The sequence below is a fragment of the Neovison vison genome, chromosome 13 (genome assembly GCF_020171115.1).
Source record: "Neovison vison isolate M4711 chromosome 13, ASM_NN_V1, whole genome shotgun sequence".
Lineage (NCBI taxonomy): Eukaryota > Metazoa > Chordata > Mammalia > Carnivora > Mustelidae > Neogale > Neogale vison.
Window position 1 is genome coordinate 137,303,885 of NC_058103.1, and position 10,351 is coordinate 137,314,235.

At 35.2% G+C, this 10,351-nt stretch overlaps 1 pseudogene; it reads right to left on the reverse strand.

Moving 5' to 3' along the window:
- Window positions 1-5,655: 5,655 nt before the first annotated feature.
- LOC122894839 lies at window positions 5,656-5,754 on the reverse strand (annotated as a pseudogene).
- Window positions 5,755-10,351: the final 4,597 nt, after the last annotated feature.

Below are 10,351 nucleotides of genomic sequence, written 5' to 3' on the forward strand. Positions count from 1 at the left end.
CCAAAATTGTTTTGGTAGTCCTCTTTTCTTATCTTAACAAATAACAAATGTAAAAAATAAATACGGCTTCTTTCCTGAGCCTCTGAGCATGTGATGTTCATTCAGTTCATCATCAACTTAAAAATATATATATATATATAATTTTTTTAATAAACATATAACGTATTTTTATCCCGAGAAGTACAGGTCTGTGAATCACCAGGTTTACACATTTCACTTTACTCATCATAGCACATACCCTCCCCAGTTTCCATATCCCCAGCACCCTCTCCCGTCCCCCCTCCCCCCAGCAACCCTCAGTCTGTTTTTTGAGATTGAATCTTTTATGGTTTGTCTCCCTCCCAATCCCATCTTCTTTCATTTTTTTCTTTTCCTACCCCCCAAACCCCCCACATTGCTTCTCCACTTCCTCATATCAGGGAGATCATATGATTGTTGTCTTTCTCCAATTGACTTTAAAAAATATATATTTTTAAATACTCAAAATAAATAAATAAATGTGGCTTATCTGCGAGGTTATTCAGTCACTGGATTTAAAAGAGATTTTGCTAAGATTCTACATATACCTACCCTACAGCAGTGGGGATAGGAGAGGAATCTCTTTAAGGTCTCTGTTTGCTAATCAGTCTGTAGAAAGTAATACTGAGGTGTCAGTATTTAAGGCATATGTTCAAATCATTCTACATTCTTTCCACAGAATCTGGTATATGATTCCAAGTCCTTGGAATTTTAGCTGAGAAGAAGGCCTCCTTTGTGAAAATGCAAAATGGATTGTATCAAATTGTGAAGAGACATACAAATGTAATCACTATCATTATCATCAGCGTTGCTATTATTTATTGCTCTTACATTATAAAGCCCTTTTCTAGTAACATTTTTCCTTAGTAATTATTTACTTGATAAAATGATTTTGCAATTCATATTCACAGTCAAGAGGGAGGAACTCAGAACAGATTGATCCTTTCATGATGAACAACCAAAAATAAATAAATAGATAGATAGACACTACTTGCTTAAAACAATGGTATCTAAGACACAAGACATCAGGCAACAAAGGACATCCATCTCTGAGAAATGGTAAAATGGTAAAATCCATATTCCTATACCATGTCTAGAAACTTTCTAAAGTCAGTAATCTTAAGCAATAATATGCTTACTTTATTTGCATGGTATAGGAATATGGATTCCCTGAGTTAAGGAGAAGAACCTGAGAGTTCGGGGAGACCAACACAATTAAACTTCACAGGACAGAGTACGGGAAAGAAGTCCCCTTGAGTATGCAGCAGAATGCTGAGCTGCCCATGAAACCAGAAGAACCGTCCCAAGAGATTAGAATGAACAGTGCCTGGTGCCCGTGCATGGCTGAAAACAGTACCTGTTTTCATCAGCCAGACTGGGCATTAGGTAGAGAACTCAGAAAGGTCTTTATTCAGCATTGGGAACTAATTATGCACATACTGACAAAACTCTGGTCCCACCTAACAAATGTGAAAGACTAAAAGGACTGAATTGTTTCCAAATAACTTTATCCCAGAACAAAGCTCAAATATTATATAAGAAGACAAAAATACCAAGCCCCAATGAAGATAAAGTTCATAATGGTATCTAAATAATATTTACTGGTTGTACAAAGAAGAAGAAAAATATAATCATAATAAAGAGAAAAAAAAATCAACTGAAACTTACTGGGAACTTACCAGGAAACTTACCAAAAACCTACAAGAAACTCCCCAGAAACTTCCCAGATGCAGATGTTAGAGTGAACATATAAGAACTTAAAACAGAAATTATCGCTGTATTTCACATCCTCAGAAGGTCAAGTAGAAACTTGAAAAATACAAAAAGACCCAAATCAAACTTCTAGAGGTGAAAACAACAAGTGGGATTAAAAATACACTGGATGGTATAAACAATGGATCAGACATTGCAGAAGAAAAGAATAATGAACCTGAAGACCTAGTCATAGGAATAATCCTGAAGGAAATACAGGAAGAAACACAATAAAATATTTAAAAAGAGCATCCCTAACTGGGTGAGTTTCCAGAAACGTTATATTCATGTAATTGAAGACCTTTAAAGGAGAGAATTGGTGGTGGTGGCGGGAGGGGGGGAGAATCCAAAGAAACCAGGGCAGAGCATTTTTTAAATATGATGAAAATTATAAACCCATAGATTCAAAAAGCTTGATGAACACCAAGTACTTCGTGAAGCACGAAGAAGAGTACAACAAATAATATCATATTCAAATGGCTGAGAATCAGAAAAAGAAAAATTTGAAGTATCCAGAGAAAAAGTTACTTTATCACCACATTTGTCTTTAGGAAAAACGTAGAAAACAATGCAAACATATGGAGAGTGGAAAACTACAGTTGACTCTCAGATAATGTGGGGGTTAGGGGCACTGAGTCCCTTCCCACCCACACAGTTGAAAATTCTGTGTGTAGCTTTTGACTTCCCCAAATCTAACTACTAATAGGCTATTGTGGATGGGAATCCTTATCAATAACATAAACAGTCAATGAACAGATATTTTGTGTGTGTTATATGTATTATATACTGTATTCTTTTTTTTTTTTTTTAAAGATTTTATTTATTTATTTGAGAGAGACAGTGAGAGAGAGCATGAGCGAGGAGAAGGTCAGAGAGCGAAGCAGACTCCCCATGGAGCTGGGAGCCTGATGTGGGACTCGATCCCGGGACTCCAGGATCACGCCCTGAGCCGAAGGCAGTCGTCCAACCAACTGCGCCACCCAGGCGTCCCTATATACTGTATTCTAACAGTGAAGTAAACTAGCTAAAGGAAAATGTTAAGAAAATCATAAGGAAGAGAAAAATACATTTACAGTAGTATACTGTATTTATTGAAAAACACATGTATAAGGAGATCCATGCTGTTCAACTCATGTTGTTCAAGGGTAAACTGCACTGAAAAATAAATGAGAAACAGAGACCATTTCAGATGTTCTCAGAATTATAGAGAACAAACCAATACGAAAAAATACATAACTCATACACAAGGAGGCAATGAAAGAAGGAAAAGGAACAGATGAGACGAACAGAAAGGAAATAGTGAGACAACAGATCACCTAAAGGTGTCAGTATTCAGATTAACATAAGTGGTATGAACACCTCACTGAAAGGAAGAATGTGTGGGTGGGTCAAAAAGCAGGACAACTCTAAGCTGATTATAAGAAACACACTTTAAATATAAAGACATCATTTAAAATTAAAAGGATAAAAAAGAAACCTACCATGCTAACACTTAGAAAAAGAAATGCAGAGTGATTACATTAATATCTGATTAAATAGATTTCAGAGCAAAGAATATTGCCAGGGAGAAAAAGAAAGTCATTCCATAATGATGAAGAGGTCAGTTTGTCAGTACAACATTACAGTCTTAAGTATCTGTGCACTTAATAATATTTTAAAATGACCAGAGCAGGGGATTAGGAGTACACTTATCTTGATGAGCACTGAGTAATATCTGGAAGTGTTGAATCACTATATTGTACAACTGAAACTAATGTAACACTGTATGTTAACTACACTGGAGTTAAGATTTTAAAAATAATAGAATAAAATAACCAAAGAAAAAACTTATAAAACTGAAAGGAAAAATAGACAAATCTAAAATAATAGCTGGAGATGTCAGCACTCCTCTCTCAATCAATACTAGAACAAAGAAAACCAATGAGGCTAGAAATGGAACAAAACTATTATCTTATTTGACCTAATTCATTTTTTTTAAAGATTTTATTTATTTATTTGACAGACAGAGATCACAAGTAGGCAGAGAAGCAGGCAGAAAGAGAGGAAGGGAAGCAGGCTCCCTGCTGAGCAGAGAGCCGATGTGGGACTCGATCCCAGGACCCTGAGATTGTGACCTGAGCCAAAGGCTCAATCCACTGAGCCACTCAGGCACTCTGATCTAATTCATATTTTGACATCAGTAGAATACACATTATTTTTAAGCACACATGGAACACTTGTAAAGGTTGACTATATTTGGAGCCTTAAAAAAGTACAAATCACTATAAAATAATTCAAGTCTAACAAAGTATTCTCTCTGACCACCATGGAATTAAAGCTTGAATAAATAACAGAAAGATCTCTAGAAAGTCCCCAAATATTTGGAAACTAAATAAGACTCTTCTAAATAACTCAAGGTTAAAAAAGAAAGGGAAGGGGAAATTAGGAAGTATTTTCATAAACTGAATATGAAAATACAATATAACTTTTGTGGATTTGTTTAATCATTACTTATGTGGAAATTTGTATCACTAAACACTAATGTAGAAAAGAAGAAAGACCTCATGTCATTGACAATGGCTTTCATCTTAAAAAACCACAATAAGAGGAAAAAAATAAAAATGAAAGAAAAACTAATAACAATGAAAGAGACAATGAAGTAAAAAACAAAAAACAAAACAGAAACACTGCAGCAAAGAATGCAAATTTTGCTTATTTAGAAACAATCTATAAAATGGTTTAAAATCTCATCATACTAATGAAGAAAGATCAATTATTAGCATCAAGACCAAGAAAATTTATATCACCACATACTTGGTAGATATTGCAAGTATATTAAGAGTGTATTATAGTTATGCCAATAGATTTGACAACAGATGAAATAGAAAAATCCTTGAAAGGTACAAATTGCCAAAACCCACTCTTGAAGAATTTGATAACTTGAATACTCTCACATCTATAAATAAGATAGAGCAAACGAAATCTAACTATAAAAATAAAAGATAATATATCATGACCAAAAGAAACTCATTCCAGGAGTGCGGGGTTGGTTTACCATTTGAAAAACAATAGTTTTGACCATATTAACAAATTAAAAAATAAAATTCATATGACCTTTCAACAGACAAAGAAGAAACCATTTGACAACATCCAATAGTCATTCCAGATAAATCTATAGTAAACAAGAATTGTCTAGACATTTATTAAACCTGATGAGGGGCATCTATGTAAATTTTTGAGTTGGTATTTTGCTTAATCTCAAAAGATGAAATTCTTCCCTTAAGATCAGGAGCAACCAACAAGTTTCATTCTTAACACTTCTCAACAGTGTACTGGAGGTTCCGGCTGGTGTGGTAGTGTAAGAAAAAATAAAATAAAAGACATTCAGGTTAAAAAGGAAGAAATAAAACTGACTTCATTAAGAAACTAGTTGATCAACTCTTGAAAATTTGATAGAAGCTGCAAAATAAGCTACTATAACTGTGTTTAGCAAAGTTGCAAGATATAAAATTGGTATATAAAAATGAGTTTATTTCTATATGTTATTGCTATTCAAAGTTGAAATAATAATATCATTTATAGTAGCATTACTCAATATGAAATACTTAGGGATAAAACCTGATAAAAATGTTGAAATAAAAAAATATCATTTATAGTAGCATTACTCAATATGAAATACTTAGGGATAAAACCTTATACACTGAAAACTTTGCTGAGAGAGATTAAAGAACAAATGGAGACTCAAGTTGTACATTGGAAATATATACAATAAAAAATAAATGGGTATAACTTATTCATGGATCCCAATACTCAGTATTATTAAGATGTCAGTTATCTCCAGATTGATCTTCAAATTCAGCACAATTTCAATAAAAAAATTCCACCAGGCCCTTGTTTGGGGTAGAAATTAGTATAATGATTCTAAAATTTATATGGAAATTTAATTAGCAATAATCGCGCCTTGGATAAACCTCATTGGCTACGATACTGCCACTGCGCAATTTAAAAGACCTAGAACATCCAAAATAACTTTGAAATAAAAGAACAAAGGTGAATGATTAACCCTACCTGGTTTTAGGCTTACTACAATGCAACAGTCATTAACACAGTATGCTATGGTGTAAAAAATACATAAATACACTAGCAGAACAGAACCCAGAAATAGATACACGTAAATGGACAACTGATTTTTATGAAGATACAAAGACAATTCAGTGAAGACAAGACAGCATTTTCAACAAATGATTCCAGAGCAACTGGATATCCATGTGCAAAAATAAATAACTCATCTATTTCTTGTACCATATACAAAAATAAACTCAATATGGATCACAGATCTAAAGGTAAAACCTAAAATGACAATACTGTCTGGACAAGAATATAAGACATGTGATGTGGTGGGGAGTAGTGTGATATAGGAGTTGTAAGAGATATGAGGAACTTGTGAAACAATGGAGAAATTCATGATCTTTCCTACAGTGGTTTCATGTGTGTGAGTCAAAATAACGAATTGTAGGGGCACCTGGGTGGCTCAGTGGGTTAAGCCGATGCCTTCGGCTCAGGTCACGATCTCAGGATCCTGGGATCAAGCCCCACATTGGGCTCTCTGCTCAGCAGGGAGCCTGCTTCCTCCTCTCTCTCTGCCTGCCTCTCTGCCTGCTTGTGATCTCTGTCTGTCAAATAAATAAATAAAATCTAAACAAAACAAAACAAAAAACAAAATGACAAATTGTAATGTGTAACACAGGCAGTTGATTATACATCAGTTATACCTAAAAAAAGTTGTTAAAACATTTTTTTGTGTTGTTGCATCCTAACATGGAAGAAGTCAGAGAACATAAAGAAACTAACACTTATTAACCTCCTGTTGGATACAGTCAAGGGATCCAGCTCTTTCCTCACCATCTTATATAACTCCACATAAAACTGTGCAACTGATAATATTATTATTGTTTCATGAATAGCTAAAATAAGGTTCTAAGAGATAGAATTGGTTTCTCAAAAACACTCAACTGTGTCAGACAGTCAGAATTTATCTTTCATCTTTGATGAATTCAACTTTTACCCCAGTGAGCTAGGGTAAAAAGAGCATCATGGTCATCAGTTAGAAAGACCTCAGTTCAAATCTGAGTTCTCTACTTGTCTACTTTGTGAACTTGATCAATTATTTTGAAACTGAGCTTCCTTTGCTCACTTAAAAATGAAAACAAGTGTATCTCTCTCATACGACTTCTCTGGGAATTATATTAAATACGACATGCAAAAGTACAATAATATATAGGGTCACCTTAACACAACACCACAGATTGGATTAATTAAGCAATATGAATTTATTTCTCATGGATCTGGAGGCTGGAAGTCCAAGATCAAGGTGGCAGCAGTTTGTTTTCTCCTGTCACCTTAGCTTGCAGATAGCTGCCTTCTCCCTGTGTCATCACATGACCTCTTACCTGGGCATGCATACCTCTGGTGTCTCTTCCTCTTCTTATAAGGATACCAGTCATAACTGATTAGGGTTCCAGTCTACGAACTCCTTTAAGCCTAACTGCTTCCTTCAGGCTATATCTTCAGAAACAGTCACTGGGGATTAGGCTTCAACATATGAATTTGGGGGAGAAGAGACACAGCTTAGTCCCTAGCAAGATGCAATCATGGAAACATGGTACAGAATATGACTTGCCTTTCTCTTTTCCTCTTTCTCAAACCATTATTTACTCCTGATTCTATGCTCACTCACATCTCCTACACATCATTCATAATTGTTATTAAAGCTATTACCATCTGCAGCTAACTTACAGAGAGGATTCTGAACTCTTAAAGACAAATGTCAACTCTAGGTTACCAAGTTAGGGCAGAACACGTGAGACAGTGTACATTCGCAGTTACTTCATTTATTGGCACTATCTCTAGAAAACAGAAGGAAACAATCTGATGAAAAGTACTTAGATCCCCCTTCAAGTTTCAGCCAAATGGGAACTGTGTTCCACTATTCAAATGACTTTTTGAATTTGCAGGTATGCATTTTTTTTTCCTTTTTTCTATCTTTGTTGTTGTTTGTTTTATTATTTAATCAGCTGGGGTCCACAGTGAGCAAGGAAAATTTGGGCAGCTTAGAATGTCTTGGTCCAACTCAATTTGTTTTTGTTTCCCTGGTTTTGTGTCTACAAGAATGAAAAAATATTTTTGAATTATACATTCTGCAGTTCTGCTATTTCCATTTTCCCAAGGTCTTGTCAACCTGGGTACCACTGTAATTTTTTTTTTTTAACTTAACACATTTTACTTCTAGATAATATTGATGCCCATCTTTTCTCAACTTTAATAGATTCTTCTTTCTCATCAGTGTGTAATTCCTTCAAATTCCCTTAGTGGGTATCAGTGATAAGCTGGTATCTATAAAGACTGAGTATTCTGATTTCCTCTCTCATTCCTGAATATTTAAAACTGTTTAGTTCAGAGTAATAGAAAAGTGTTCAAAGTACTTGTGAGAAGTACATTTCAGAAATAAGCTCACAAGTTGTATAGAATATGTGTGAATAACCCTGTCGACTGTAAATTACTGTACACTAGCATTTCCCAATATGGTATCTCATATGAAGACAGATTTTTTTCAGCCTTTTTAGCCCTTTCAGCTTTCAGTTGGTGAATTGAGTCAAGGTTTCAAAACATAATGCTATAGTTTATTATTTATAATTTTAAACTTTTAGGCCCAAATCAAATTGGTGGCTCTTTAATGGACTTAAACATATTGTTTGGCTTGGCTATTATTGAGTTTAGATAGGATGAGAAGGTCACACTTTCTCTTAAATTTACAATGTCAGGATTTGAAAATCAATGTTAATATGGCATTTGAATCTTATAAGTCATTTAGGTTTTTAAAAGTGTTTCTTTATGATTATTTTCTAATTAAGTTTAGTTTTAATCAATACAGATCTATGCCGTTACAAGGAAGAGATTATATCATGTTGACCCTTTGAATATACTGACATATTTTTCATAGACATTTAATTTAAGATAATGTTTTCTAGTAAAAATTCTAAGAAAAACAGTGTGTTAGAATCTTTCATGACCTCTGGGTAGCAGAAGAGTTTATTATTTATACCTTATATTCTCTCTTTTCTTTCTTTTCCTCTTCAGTAAATGAAAATGTGTCTGCAAAAAATGGTTCTCCACTCTTAGAGGTAGGAAGTTTCCGTGACGTGTTGGAAAACCAAAGAGTTTAGTATTTCCTTCAGGACAAACGTGAAATTAAAGCAACAGAACAAACTTTACATGAACCCTTCTTCCTATTATCTATGTGTGTATCAAAGCACAAGTCCCAGCGTGGGATTTGAGGAGCTCTAGACCAACCCTAAATATTCTCCAAGCTGCTTACTCCAGGGAGAACTGAAATGTCAAAATCTTATGTCATCTCTTCCAGTCCCGTCCATGTTGCTACAAAAGTTGGATATTCGTCCTTTCTGATGGAGGCATAATACTCCATAGTGTATATGGACCACATCTTCCTTATTCATTCATCCGTTGAAGGGCATCTTGGTTCTTTCCATAGTTTGGCGACCGTGGCCATTGCTGCTATAAACATTGGGGTACAGATGGCCCTTCTTTTCACGACATCTGTATCTTTGGGGTAAATACCCAGGAGTGCAATTGCAGGGTCATAGGGAAGCTCTATTTTTAATTTCTTGAGGAATCTCCACACTGTTCTCCAAAGAGGCTGCACCAACTTGCATTCCAACCAACAGTGTAAGAGGGTTCCCCTTTCTCCACATCCTCTCCAACACATGTTGTTTCCTGTTTTGTTAATTTTGGCCATTCTAACTGGTGTAAGGTGATATCATATGGTTTCACTCATTTGTGGAGCATAACCAATAGCATGGAGGACAAGGGGCGTTAGAGAGGAGTAGGGAATTTGGGTAAATTGGAAGGGGAGGTGAACCATGAGAGACTATGGACTCTGAAAAACAGTCTGAGGGGTTTGAAGTGGCGGGGGGGGGGTGGGAGGTTGGGGTACCAGGTGGTGGGTATTATAGAGGGCACAGCTTGCATGGAGCACTGGGTGTGGTGAAAAAATAATGAATACTGTTTTTCTGAAAATAAATAAATTGGGAAAAAAAAAACAAAAAAAACAAAAAAAAAAAAAAGAAAGAAAGGTTGTTAGAATCCAGAAAAAAAAAAAAAAAATCTTATGTCATCTCACTTGTCATGGCGCATTTTGCTACAAACCATGTAACCAATGGGGACGACTGCCATGAAAACCCTTAAATGTTTCTTTTCTATGAATAGCACCATTCTAATTAAAGCCATGTTACCCAACCTGATCATTTTCAGGCAGAAATATTGATTAATTCATGTATTGTCAGTGCATAGAAATATCTCCTAATGAGAATTATAATGACCTCTGATCTCTGTTCTTTAACCTTATGATACACTCTCTCAATTTTTGGGTAAGTGGTCCAGTGGCATGTCACCAGAGATAGAAAGACACTCTAGTTCTCAATTGTTGACATGGGATTGCACAGAAGACATGCTCAAAGCCTCATTTTAATGGGGCTGAAGGTGGGAGTGGTGAGTTAAAGGTCACTTCTACAGAATGCTTTCTGCA